Source organism: Taeniopygia guttata, chromosome 3 (genome assembly GCF_048771995.1).
Source record: "Taeniopygia guttata chromosome 3, bTaeGut7.mat, whole genome shotgun sequence".
In the NCBI taxonomy this organism is placed as follows: Eukaryota; Metazoa; Chordata; class Aves; order Passeriformes; family Estrildidae; genus Taeniopygia; species Taeniopygia guttata.
In genome coordinates, this window is record NC_133027.1 from 71,213,681 (window position 1) to 71,227,519 (window position 13,839).

Sequence of the window (13,839 nt, forward strand, 5' to 3'; positions counted from 1 at the left end):
AATCCTCCCTCACTCAGTTTCCTGTAACACATTTGCCTTTTGAGTGTTGCCCCTCAGCTCTTCTTGTTTTTTTCCCAGAACCACATTCTTCTTGTCCACGAAACTATAGTGTGATCATACTTTGCTCATAGGCACCTGTAGAAATTAATTTTTAAAGTAGAAACGTGTTTTAGTGATAATTCTGTCTAGCAGACACAGAATAATCCTGAGCCAGTGGCAACACCTTGTTTGGAAAAGTAATATTTAGAGATTTGACAGGTGTTTTGCCATAAGCAGGGACAGCCCTATGGTATGTGACCTGAAATTCCCTGTGACAATGCAGATCCTTTCTGCACATAAAGGAACTGCTTGTCTCTGTCCTTTCCATGATTTGGGCACAGCCACCCTGCAGGAAGTCCCATCACTGAACCAGGGGCACTCCATCCCTCCCCCTTCTGTCTGTCAGTAATTACAGCAGATAACATCACACCTGTGCAAAGTGCTAATCTCCTGCCATTCACCAGCTGGTGGTTCAGTCAAGGCCCCCCTTTTTCCTTTTAATTTTGAGAGTGTCAATTAAAGAGAGAAAAAAAAAAAAGAAATCCCAACACATGAATAGATCCCGATTTACGGCAAACTGAAAATGATACCCCAGTGTGTTATGACTTTTTTTTTTTTTTTTTTTTTTTTTTTTTTTGTATCAGTGGAAAAGGGGTTTATGAAAGAGTTTCCCCATATTACACAGATCAAATTTTTTGTCGGAGTTTGTTATTCCAAATGTTCATTAGACACTCAATAGATAATTTAGACTTCTGAAAGACCACAAGTGGTCTGCAGCTTCTGAACCCAAGGCTGCTCTCTCACTTCAAGCACTTGAAAATATATTTTTGTGATATGTATACATAAAAAATGAAATTTGCAATGGAAAGTGAAATCCCAGACGGTCTACGTCTCAAGATCTAATGGGATTTATAAATCCCATTTTCACATGCCACTTTTATACACCAAAAAGACATGAACCCATTTTCTGACTATTTCCAGACTTTTACATCAGCTGCATGTTTTGATCTCCTTTTTTTCCCCAGTAGAACTTCTTTATGCTTATTAGGTAGATGCAAATCATCTATGAATATTAAGTAACGCAGAAATATAGAGATAATACATGACTTCCACTGATCTCCAAGTTACTTCCATATCCCATAGACTTCGAGCCATGCTCTTGTAGGAAAAGAAAATTAAGGTGGCTGCTCAGTCTGCCTATGAGAAACAGGTGTGGGAACTGGGGCTTGTGTGTGAGCCTGAGAAGAAGAGTGTCTTAGCTGCTACTAAAGGATGGAAATACCTGCTGGCAGGTCAAACAGAATGCAAAATCATGCTAAAATTGAAAAAGAGCATTGAGGTACATGACCCAAGCATGGGAAGAACAGAGTGCTTCTGAAAGTAAAACCAGGACAGTACTGGCCTGGGCAGTCAGTGAGCAGTCCAGCAATATTTTGACAGGAATCATCCTTCTAATATTCAAACTGAAAAGTAACTTATGTGTCTGGTAAAGATCAATAAGATAAGAGTATCTGAAAACTTCAGCCTATCAATTACTTGAAGATAAAAACCCATTTATATAAGAAAATGTGTACAACACTTGGGCTAAGTGAAGGTGATACACACCTTCCCTCCAAAGTGATGAGGCTAGCATAACTATTTTTTTCATAAGCAAGTAAAACCATCTACCTGGAAAGCAAGTTTGGGCATCATGTATGCTCAACTAATTGAGAGAAGTCAAGATGTGAAGGCCCTGGTCCCAGACTGGTACTGAGGACCTGCTGGAGGATGAAAGCACTTGGGTGAGATGCAGAACCAAACCTCTACCCTCTGCAGGTGTCACCTCTTGAGGACAAGGGCAGGGAACAGCAAAGTGTTCAAAGAGATCAGATAAGACTTGGCTGTACCTGCTAACACTGGTGCAATGGAAAGCTGGAAGAAGACATGAGACTGGTGACAACACCCTCCCTCAAGAGTGTGCCCATGCTCAGTTAATGTGCTTCCTTGATCTTTCTGCAAAGGAGGAAAAAGAAGTATTTGCATCCAGAGAAGAGGCACTCATTTTTTTAGTCAGGCAGGCAAATACATAGCCCTTCCAGTCTTCAAAAATGCCTCAGGAGAGCTTCATCAATGATTTTTGGTCCAATTAAGTCACTTGAATGCACCGAAAAAAATGGGATTAAGAACATTTTTTAATCAGAAATGGTTTCTTTGAATTGTATATATTTTCTAATTCCCTTGATTAATTTTAAAAGATCAAATTTATAATTGTACTAATCTGTTGTTAATATTTAATAAAGAAAGGGGTGATTAAAAGTTTTCCCTCTCAACAGAATTACTTTTCATACCAAACTGTCTTGTCAAGAACCCACAAAGCTGAACTTTTCCTTTCAGATTAAAGTACTTCAAAGTACTTCATTCTTTTCCTTTTCTGCTCAGTCACCAAACCAGGAGGAAGAACCCCAATCCATTACCAATCCCACCTAGAGGGTAGGCAGCAGAGAATAATCTGTTGTATGAAAGACTGCCTTGTGTGATGCTGACTGTACAGAGGAGACAAGGGATGAACAAACCAGACCCACATGGAACTTCTCCATGCCTCTTCCCCCAGGCCTTCTGCTGACCCAGTCCTGTCACTCAAATCATATAATTTCCCACACTGAAAGCAGTTTCCAGAATGCTGTTTAGCTGTTGCTTCAGCTGTATCACTTTTACATACAAACTTTCTTCTACCTGCCGTCTCAAATGTGCAACATACTGCAGGGCATTGGCAGTGCAGGCATTATCCAGTTCTAGGGGGAGTGCTATAAATTTAAGTCTGACTATCTCCATCAGCCGTTTACCTTGGTAGAGAATTTCCACTGAACACACCTGCGACAAATCTCTTTTCTCCTTCCCTTTTCTTGGATTATGAGTCAAATAAAACACAGCCTATGACATTAATGGTCTTGTAATATTGGTTGAACTACCTGGATGCTAGGAAACATTACAGCTGAGGTCATTTTTCCAAACAGCGTATTGAATTATGGGTTTCCATTTGCTTTTTGTTTTGCTTTTTCCTGTGGGACCCATTTGTACACTGAACAAAGTAGGAGCTTGCTTGGTACAGTGTTTTATCTCACCTTCATTGTCTTGTCTGACCACACTATTTCTGTTGTTTTTTTTTTGTTTGTTTTTTTTTTTGTTTGTTTTTTGTTTTTTTTTATGAAAAGAAAACTGTTGCTTCTTTTGTGTTTTTCTGCACACAATAATGTCTGAGTATATAAAAATAGGTGTACATTTACTGCCACAGAAATCTGGTGTTGAGGGACTTTTGCTTTCTCTTCCATTCTAGGTGGAGGATAAAGAGAAATTGAAATGTGAGAGCATCCATTCATGGCATGGTCAGCATCAGACAGGTGAGATTTCTCCTTATAGAGCACTCACATTATAAAAACTTTTAACACATGATAATGACAGACTTCTATCACAGCAGATGTGCTGTAGGCATGGTGACACTTGGACTAGTTCAGGTATTGTAGGTGAACAAGCAGTGAGAGCCACAAAGGACTGCAGTATTTGTATTGTGCAAGGGAGCACCAGCCCTCTCATAGTCCAGTGCCACCTCACCTAGGCACCACCTTTAGCTTTGAAGCCCAGTTCCTAGCTATTTAGTAGTGGTGTGTTTGAGTGTTGAGTGCCTTTGTAAGTCTTACATCAGAAAATAAGGGGAATAAATTACAGGATGTGGCCACACAGCAAAATGAGGTGTTTCAGCTTCTGCAAGAACAGTTGAGTGCAGCTCATGCTGTGGGAGAAGGAGATTCAAGCAGGCTGTGTCACACAGGGAAGGACCCAGGTGGTGGTGGATGTTCACTACTCATGGTCCATGTACTCAGGCAAGACTTTTTATTTATAGTTCTGTTTGTGGCTTGCAGAAGCAAATACACCACAATTACTCTGTGGTTATACACGGTAATTCTAAAATGAGGCCACTCTTTGTCTCTTCCCAAGAGCTGTCACAGTGACTAGGCAGCGATTCAGGTGGGAGCTCAGTGCCTAAAGGCAGTTTCTTGCCTAATGTCAGCATTTAATTGCCAGACAGCTCCCTCTCATAGAGGCTTAGAACATAGGTTTTTCAAGGTTTGACTCTCAAAACTGCATCTTCCTATGAAGAAAACCAACAAGGCTCATGCACTTTTCTTCCAGAAGCTGTCACTGACAACAGTGAATTATAGAGTATTGAAGTCTTTCTGTCCACGTGATCTACAGAAGCTCAAATTGCCCCTTCTCTCTGTGTCTTACTTCCTTGTGACCCCTTCTGGCATAGTCCCTATTTCTAGTCTTTCTTCCCTTGGTGTCCCATCCTGTGTCGTTCTTCTCCTCTCCTGCTTCCCTCAGCTTGTAAGCTCAGCTTTCAAAGACTCCTGCTCCACCATCTGCTCCCATAGGACCTCACCCAGCTCTGCCAAATCTTTGTGCAGCACTTGTTTCCAAACACATTAGAAAGTAAATCAGCATTCCATATTGCTACAGACATTGGCAGAAAATCCAGAGAGTGGTTTCTCTTTTGCTGTCTTCAAGACTGAAAATCAAAGCAATGGATTCTTCTGCCCAAGAGCCCTGGCCATCTCTCTGTCATATGATGTACAACTGGTCCCACAGCAAACACGGGGCACAGAGAGCAAGTGAGTCCATAGAGAAATAAAAAGCAAATTGCCCAGCTGCTGAGTTGATGAAAACTTAGAGCTGACAGTGTCTGAAAAAGCATTACTTCTTCCAGTGAACACCAGATACTTATTATGAAGTCTGGTCTAGGTTAGAAGGCAGTATTTTTTAACTAAAAAAATTTGCAAATGTGTGAGACCTTGAATCTGGGTGTACTGTTAATGCCAGGTGAACAGCTTGGGAGACACTGGCATTCTACACACAGAGTTCACAGGATTCAGTATTTTGCCTTTTTTTCCTTTCACTCAACCTTAGTGTTTTGGAAGAACAGAGAGTTGAAACCACCATTTTTTGAAAGCAACAAACTTAAATACAGCCATAAAGTGTTTATGCTCCACAGTCTTTAGAAGGAAGTATCAGCTGTTAGGGTTTGTGCACTGGTGACCAGCCCTTAGGCTGAACTAACAGGAGAAAAGTCGAAAAGCACCAAACATTGCACAGGAGAGGAGAAAGCAGCTGGCCAGCCACACCTGGGACTCAGTAACCCAACAAGAACCGGAAAAAACTACCAGGCATTTCAGTAAGTGAAACGGGAGCATTGGAAACTCCCTTTGAGTAAAGCCCCAAGAGATAGGGAGGTGCTGATTTATTGGCTGCCACTGAGGTCAAATCAACAAAACTGAGTCCTGTAGGTGAAAATTAAATAGAGGCAGGTTGGTTATTTGGGAAAGGGAAGGTGTTAAAAGGGATTGCTAGGTGAAACAGCTCATGTGATTTGGGTTCTGTGGATTACTTGTCAAACAACCATGCAGTTACATCCCAACACAGCCTAAACCAGGACAATAAACCTGCTGTTGCAACCATGCTCTGTGCAAATGTCTTCCTTCCCTTCTCAGAGGGGACAAGAGGGTGAGCTCAAATGTCAGGCTGGATGGGTTTGGAGGATGGACCAAACAGCACCTTAACATCAAGGGTCCTAAGCAATCTTCCTAATATGAGCCCAACTTTGCTATTTGCTTTAATGAAGATTTAGCACAAGGAAAAGCATTTAGAAGTACCTCTGTTGAGGCAGAACACTGGTCTAAGCCTGTTCACAGTCTGCCACACTGTCCTCTGTAGCAGCCCTTGGCTCAGCATGGCCATGAGAATGATGTTTGTGTTCCAGCCACACCTTAGTGTTCTGCCTTTACCCTGTCCCACTTTTTTTCCTTCATTAATACACTGCTTATGGAAGGTTGAGGGACTTGGCAAAGCTGGGCAGTTTCTGGAGCTGCCTGAGTAAAGAAGTACATGGGACTTTGTGTCAGCCTGTCTTGTATGTGTACCCTTGCCCTCTTCCTCCTTTATTCCCTGTCAAGTATTTTCCCTGGTTAGCAGAGCAGAAATAAAACTTCAGCAATACAGAAAAATCCTGGGGGTGCAGTCTCTCTTGAACCTGTGCATGACTTTGCTAATTATCCCATGAAGAAAGTTAGGGAGAGAAAAAAATCCTTTAGTGGAAAAAATCCTGACAAAATAGATGTGTTTGTAGCTGATAGCCAGCTAAGGACAGACACAGAATCGAGAGCTCTGGCAGGCTGCAGCAGTGGGCTTTTTCCCAATCTAGTCACAGGAAGGGGAGTTTGACAAATCAAACACACAAAAGCTGTAATTCTGCACGTCTCAGGCAATTCCATCAGTGAAGTTTGGCACAACAATAAAAACAAACAAACAAACAAACCAAAACAAAACTAAAACCCCCTGACTCCTCTGCCATGTTGCCTGGTGTGGGATGCCACCTGGGACATCCTAGCCTTGTGGGCAGAGAAGAGCCCTAACAACATCACAGCTGCCTACAAGCCACAGCTCCCTCAGCTGTGGTCATGTGAGATGCAGGCAGAGCATGAACCTCCCTTAAAGAAAACAAACCAAGGAGAAGGGCTATAGGCACGTGGAGGCCTGTAATTGCAACTGCAGGTGCCAAACACTGCCTTCAAAAAATCTCAAACCCCTGTTCTATGTGGGCTTTTTCATTGTGCCCTGTGTTAGTCCTCCAGGAGCAGCACCAGAGCCCGGGCCTAGTGCTTTGCCTTGAGAGGACACCCTCAGTCAGAATGCAGTGACAAGCACCTTGGGCCAAAAGAGACAAGCAATTTATGCAGGAAAGAAGAGGGCTCCTGTCCTCAGCTCATGCTTACTGGGGTGCTCAGGTGCTGTGTCCCCTCCACAGCTATAGTCCTGCCTCCTGCCTGGCTGTGGGGTCGAGCAGAGCCTCTGAACATGTCCCTATGCTCCACAAGCCACAGTGTGGGTGAGGTTTTCATACCAGCTCAGACTCAGCCTGGCTGTCCAGCTCCTTTGTACACTGCTGTGCCTCAGCCCTAGGTGATCATCTTCTTCTCACAGGCTCAGCACAAGTATTGTGCTCATGTCCCACTTCTACAGGTTAGCACCAAGCAGGAAATGCACTTGAGCTGTTTCATGTGGGAAAGACATTTTCTGTGTGAAATTTCACTCAACCTAAACACAGCCAAGTGCTGGCATTAGGAGGAGATTGGACAGAGGTCATATCATTACAGGTGTGCTTTAGGGCACCAATATATACTTCCACCTTCCCATGGGGGGATGTCCCATGCAAAAATCTCTCTCAGATAAGCATAGTAGAGACATATCAGACTTTCAGTCTCTCACAGCCTATATTTTTGCTAAAGGTTGCTTCATTTTTTGGAACTTCATGAGCATTTAACCCTAATGCCTGACACCCCATGGCAGTCAGCTCTTTGGTATTCGTTTGACATCACAATGGGGAGATTTCTTCTCCTGGGAAGTGTCTGGAGCAGCTGGATTTGTAAAGGTACCAGAGACTCACCATGGAGGCACTTTTGCATCGCAATAGGTTTTAAATAGGGTTTTTTATAATAAGTTTTTTTGTTTGGTTTGTTGTTTTTTTTGGGGGGGGGGGTTTGTTTGTTTGTTTGGGTTTTTTGGGTATTGTTTTGGTTTGATTTTTTTTTTTTTTTTTTTTTTTTTTGGTGAATTGGGCAGGGACAGAAGAAAGAAGAGACCAAGGAATCCTCAAAAGGGGATGGTTCAGCAGGAGATGGTGAGAGGAGAAGGGTGACAGGGGTGAAGGGAAGACTGGGAGAAGAAAGGAATGGGCAGTCAAGGGAAAAGCAAGGAGGACTTAAGACAGTTACAGACATTGATGAGGGATCATTTATGACATTGATATGAGTGACAGCTGGGATTTTATGAAGCATTTGAAAGAGAGACATGCTTTTTAGGCATTTTGAGTCTTTTCCACTGCTTCGTGATAAGGGAAATGCAGCTGCAGGAAGGCTTATGGCTCAGATAAGAGGAAGCTAATAAACATATGAATGAGGTTTAAACACAGCTAGATCAAAGGAATATATTTGGCTATTCTCATAACAAGGGCTTTATCCTTGCCTTGCTATTTCCCTCAGATGTGAAGCTCATCCTTTAGTCCCAGGGCAGTTTAGCCTTTTTCTCTAGGTCTCCAAACAGCACTTGTGAGAATCTAAAAAGAAAATTGATCTTCTGCCTTACACTTGCTTCCAGCACAGCTCTCTAATTCCTTTCTAGCTTCAGCTACTCACTCCCCAGCATCACCCTCAGTCCTTCACAGTTGCACCTACCCCAGGCACCAGTTGCAACCCCTCACCAGCCCTGGCACCCCTGGATCAGGCCAGGATGCTCCACAGCTCTGACCCTGAACTGGAGAAAGATACAAGTGAACAAGAGATGCACATTATTGGGGGTCTTACCTTTTTCCAGGAGCGAGGCCAGAGCTGTTGGACACACATGGATGCACTGGCCTGGTTAGTCTGCCTGCAAGGCTGCTCACACCTCCTGCCCCTGCCAGCACTGATAAGAGCCACCATCACTCTGCTGCAAGCCCCACTCCACAGCTAAAGCTTTCAGGATTTGTTTTACCAGGTGGATTTTTTTCCTTACATTTTCATGATGCTCCTTTTAATCGTTCCACGAGGAGAAGCTCTTACCCTTCAAACCAGCCTCTCCCCATCCAGCCACTGACTGCCATCACCTACATCAACTGCCTGGCTTCATTCAGGCCAGTTAGAGGTGGAGCTGCCTGAACCCCAGAGGACACACTTTTTTTCTTTAAGGAGCTCCACAGATCACTCTGTGCCCATACACTCATGTTAATGCAGTAACGTTAACAAACATGTTCAGCTAAAAGAAAATTATAACATCTTAAAAATAGCATAGAGTATGATTTTGGGGCAGGATTTGGTCTACTGAGGAATATTAACTCACCCTTTGAGGTAATATCTACTTCATCTGTTGAAAAAAAATACAGCTTTGTTTACTCTCTGTTGGTATTTGCCCAACAGACAGTATTGTCTAGTTTTGAAAACACATCAGGCCACACAAAAGAGCTGCCAGGCTCTTACTGAGCTGATGATTCTTTTTTGTATCATCATTGTCCTTATCTTGGGATCCAGGCTGTCATCTTTAATTATTTTAAAATGAACTGCTGCATCCTTATCAGAATATTTTATCCCCTGGTCACTCTTCTATCTCTTCCTTATTCATAAAAGCAAAGAATTGTGATTTGTTTTATTTGATTATTGGTGTTTTGCCTCATTGCTTCTTAAATTGAGGAAACTTTTAAAAGATATAAATATTCAGCTTCCCTTTAGTTTCTGGCTCTAGTGTGAGTGTCCTTCCAGGCTGCTCAGCTCTTTCCAGCAGACTTTTCTCACATTCTGGATAATGAATGAATGTGTCCTCCTTCCAGTTTGCCTGGAACTTATCTGCTGTGTGATGCTAGAGAAGAAAGACTCCTGGAGTGATGCACGAGCCCAGCTGTTCTGTCTTCATTATTCAATTTCTCCTGCTTCATCAACCACAGATCTAATGTCCTGGTCACTGTGCCCCTCCCCACCAGCCCAAACACCATGGCCCTTTCCTGTGTACACCAATTTCCTTTATTTTAATTGCAGCCTCTTATTCACAAAAATCAAAGTCTGCTTTACACAATCTAGTCCCACACAGCATGGGCAATGTATAGATAAATGCCTAGGTGGCTACACTTCTATTGATCCAACACAACACATGCATCCAGTGATCAATAAAACACAAATTTGGAAAAGTGGGGATCAAGTAAAATAGGTTTTTAGCATTTTCATTATCACAGACAGAATTCAATAAGGTAGCTCTATACCACGACACCCAGAGTCATCTTAGAATCTATGTGTGCCTCTCAAGAGTAATTTCTTTAATATTTTACCATATTAGGCTTAAAATTAAGAAATATTCTGTGCAGAATTGCAATCCCATGAACTTGCAAGTACAAGAGGATGGGATACAGGTAGAGTTAGAAGTGGACCAAGTATACAGACTAGGAAGAAGTGAGGGTGGGATACTGGGCAACAATACAGACAAGAACTTGATGAGAAGAGGCCCAAAGAGTGGTGTAGAGCACCCCACAGAGTAATCAGAGCTCCACACCAGAGAGCAGAACAGTAACTGGCATGAGAGCAGAAGCTGAAATGAAAGCTGACAGTGGAACAAATGTTGGTCGGTGAAACACAGGCTGATTATATACCAGTTAGCATTGATTCGTGTGCCAAGAAAAACAGCAGGCACTGCAACAGAGTGGGGGAGTGTGAGGCACTGAGAAAAAGCTCAGCACAACAGAGCAGGAGATGATTAAACAAACAAACAAACAAACAAACAAACAAACAAGTCCTCACCCCAAGGAGGAATTATTAAAGCAGCACGAACATGATGCTGCAGTCATCTTCTGTGGGAAGCAAATTCTGCAGCGAGCCCACAGACTAGGAAAGCCCACAAATGGCAACTCCACGTTGCTGGGGAAAAATGGATTGGTGAGAGCTGCTAGCCAGCATATGTTTGACCTTTCTGAGGAAAGCAGCATAAGCACCTTCATTAATGACCATGGCAGGGAGAAGAGCCGGCCTGGAAGGAGGTTTGATTTCCGGACCATCTGCGATCCTGCCTGCCAAGCAATGGGAAGGCACCGGCCAGCCCAGGCTCTGGCCAGTATTCCTCCTCACAGCCAAGAGAAGGTGAGACAGGCTTCTACCCACTTCTCATATGCAGGGAATCTCATTTAACTCTTGAGCACTTGGGGACCCGTTGGAAATTGTGCAAACAAAAGGCGCAGCTCACTGGAGCAGAGGCAGATCTGGGCTCTCTGTGACCACCTCTTACTGGGACATGGGGAAGGACAGCAAGCAGAAACACCCAACAGATTAAACATTTCAGGTCTTGTATTTCGTACGTCCAGCCTGTGTTTTGGTATCCATCAAGACACAAGACACTTCCTTTTTTCTTTCAAGCACACATTTTCATCTCCTTTATTACCTTTTATCAATGAGCAGGGGTAAAGCTGGATGATAGCAAAACCCATCATGCTCACTGAAAACAATACATGATCATAGAAATGATACAAAGGCTGTTACATACAAATACATACAGATGGCAAGTGCTGTGAATAAAACACAGATTGGTTGGCCTCATCTCTACATAAGAATTTAGTACAGTGACTCACAAGAATTTGTTTGCAAAGTTGGGATGTACTTTAAGAATTACAAACAACCTAAGGACTTGGGCAAACAGGACAGTATAAAAAGAACAATTGGTAGGGGTGTTACCAGCCCACAGAGCTATCTCATATCACAAATTAGCCATCTCCCTTCATGTCTATGGTGCAAGACAATGCCTGTATTTATAATGGATGACTGGATTCTGTCATAGGAAGAACTATGTACTCCTGGAGCTAGTAAAAGTATGAAATGGGGAAAAAGTATGTAATGGGGAAAAAATGTGGCATAATTCACCTGGGATCAAATAAGAAGGTGTGTTGTCTTGTGCTGAGATATTTTCAAGAGATGAGGAGGAGGAGGAGGATCTGATTACACTGCAAAACCATATGCTTCTGCTTAGGCTAAGTGCCACAGCCAGGAAAGCTGTGATAGTGGATCCAGGAAACGTCACGTGAGAAGTTTTCCATGGTGTCATGGCACTGGCTAAATAACCACTACAGCCTCATTGAGCTGTCAGTGTGCACTTCTCATCAGCTGCCTTTCAAAAATATTATTTTAAACAGACAAATGGGAAAAGGGCTACACACAAGTTGAGTTCCTCTCTTTCTGAAGGGTAGATCAAATAGCCTGTCTTGTGTAGCTGTGTTAATAAAAGACTGAGAGAAGGTTGGATAACATTTGCACAATAAATACAGGAAGAGAGAGGAATTATTTCCATTTAGATAAAAGATGCTACAAGATTAAGCAGCTGTACACTGACCCTGAAAGAATTTTGCTTGGAAAGAAGAAGATACTTAACTTTCAGAAATAATGTGCCAGAGCAGCCTTTGAACAGGGATGCTGGGAGAAGGTATTTGACTGTTACAAGATAACGTCGGATTAACCTACAGAAGAGATTATGTGAACACAAGGATGGTTCTTGGGTTTGGAAATGATGGTGTAGTAGATGGGGTTTCAATTGCTTCAGTGCTATTCAGAATTCCAGTTGAAAGGAGACTTAGTCACATGTGTTTGTGTCACATATTTAGCCGCTGAATCTCATGCTAGGCCAGGCTCCTGGTTATTCCCTGGTGCCAGGACAGATTTTCTCTTCTGTGCTTGATGCTGTTCATTTTGGGTTTGTTTGAGCTTTCCTTAGGGTACTACAGCTTTTTCAGCCAGCACCAGGATGTTGGTCCAGCTGTGTGAATGCCTCAGTGGCACAGGGACAACTTTTCAGCAGCGCACCAATTTGCATCCCCCACTGGTCTCAGAGCAGTGCAGCAAGCAATTTTTCTTGCTCTTTTCTATGAAATTTTAAGTGGCATTAGATAAAACGGGGGAAGACTCTCATGTCTGGCAGTTGGCAGAGCATGAAACTGAAAAAGAAAAAAGGCACTGCCATTTCCAATTGAGATGTCCTTGCAACTCAGGGGCTTTCTCCTCTGATCTGAACCGAGTCCAATCCTGCAAAGATTTCCGCACATCAGTAGATTAGGGTTGGGAGAGAGTCTCTTGTTTTGGGGAAAATTTGCCTACAGAAACCATGACTATTTGTAAAGTACAGCTTTCAGGCTGTACCCTTCCCAAGCTGAACACTCATCCAGGTTTTTTTCTTTTATTAGAACAAGAGAAACAAATCCTATCAAGTGACAAAAAATTGAAAACATTGCATATAAATACCTGAAAAGGTACAAACCATATATACATAATCAACAGAGCTGTTATTTAAAGTGCACATTTTTAACCCAGGAATATTTCCCAGCTGCTAGTCTGTAATCTAAATGAGCATGAAGTCTTCTTTCCTCAGCAGGAGCACTATTTAGTGAAAATATCCTTCAGAACCAGTCTTGGCAGCCATTAAACCTGCTGGATGTGCTTAGCCTAAACCATTAGACAGCAGCATCTCTCAGAGGACTGATAACTGAGTAAGATTTAAACCTGTTAAAAACTTATTTTCTGCTGTAGCTTAAATACATACCTGCAGCTGGTATGAAGCCCAAGTCTCTGTTTGTTTTTGAATTGAATTGTCACAAATAACTTCCTGTAATCCACTTAGCTGGGTTTGAGGCTAAACAATACTACAGAGAAGAGCAGAAGTTAATGTTCTAATTTGTGCATGGCCTTGAAGTTTGGATACAAAATAAGCCAAATTTATGTTACATTTGCTAAATTCCATGGTAATGTGCACTGTGGCTCCTGCATCAGGGCGAGAATATGAATTGAATCTAAGCAAGACAGGAACTGAAAATCACCTCTGATCTCACTGCCTGTTCTTGTTTCCTCATAGTCCTTTAGAGACCACTTTGTCACTACAGAGATGAATATGGACTCTTGAGATTGAGGGAGAAGCTCCAGGTCTCATACATATTTCTGATTCTTGGATTAACTGTTTGGGTCAATGCTTTAACCTCTGGTAAAATAGTAGCACAAATACAAAGGTTGTATTTGTTGCATTGCAGAATCTGGTTGCATTTTTAAAGTGTGATAGAGTCATGGTCTACCAAGCAGAAGGGTTTATAAAATCATTAAACAAGATAAACTGGGTTCTTTCTGAGAGACATGCAAAAATACAGGCTGAAATTGGAGTGGTAATTCCCTGCAATACTTGACACATAGGTTTTCTACTGATTTTATATATCACATCTAATAAGATGTG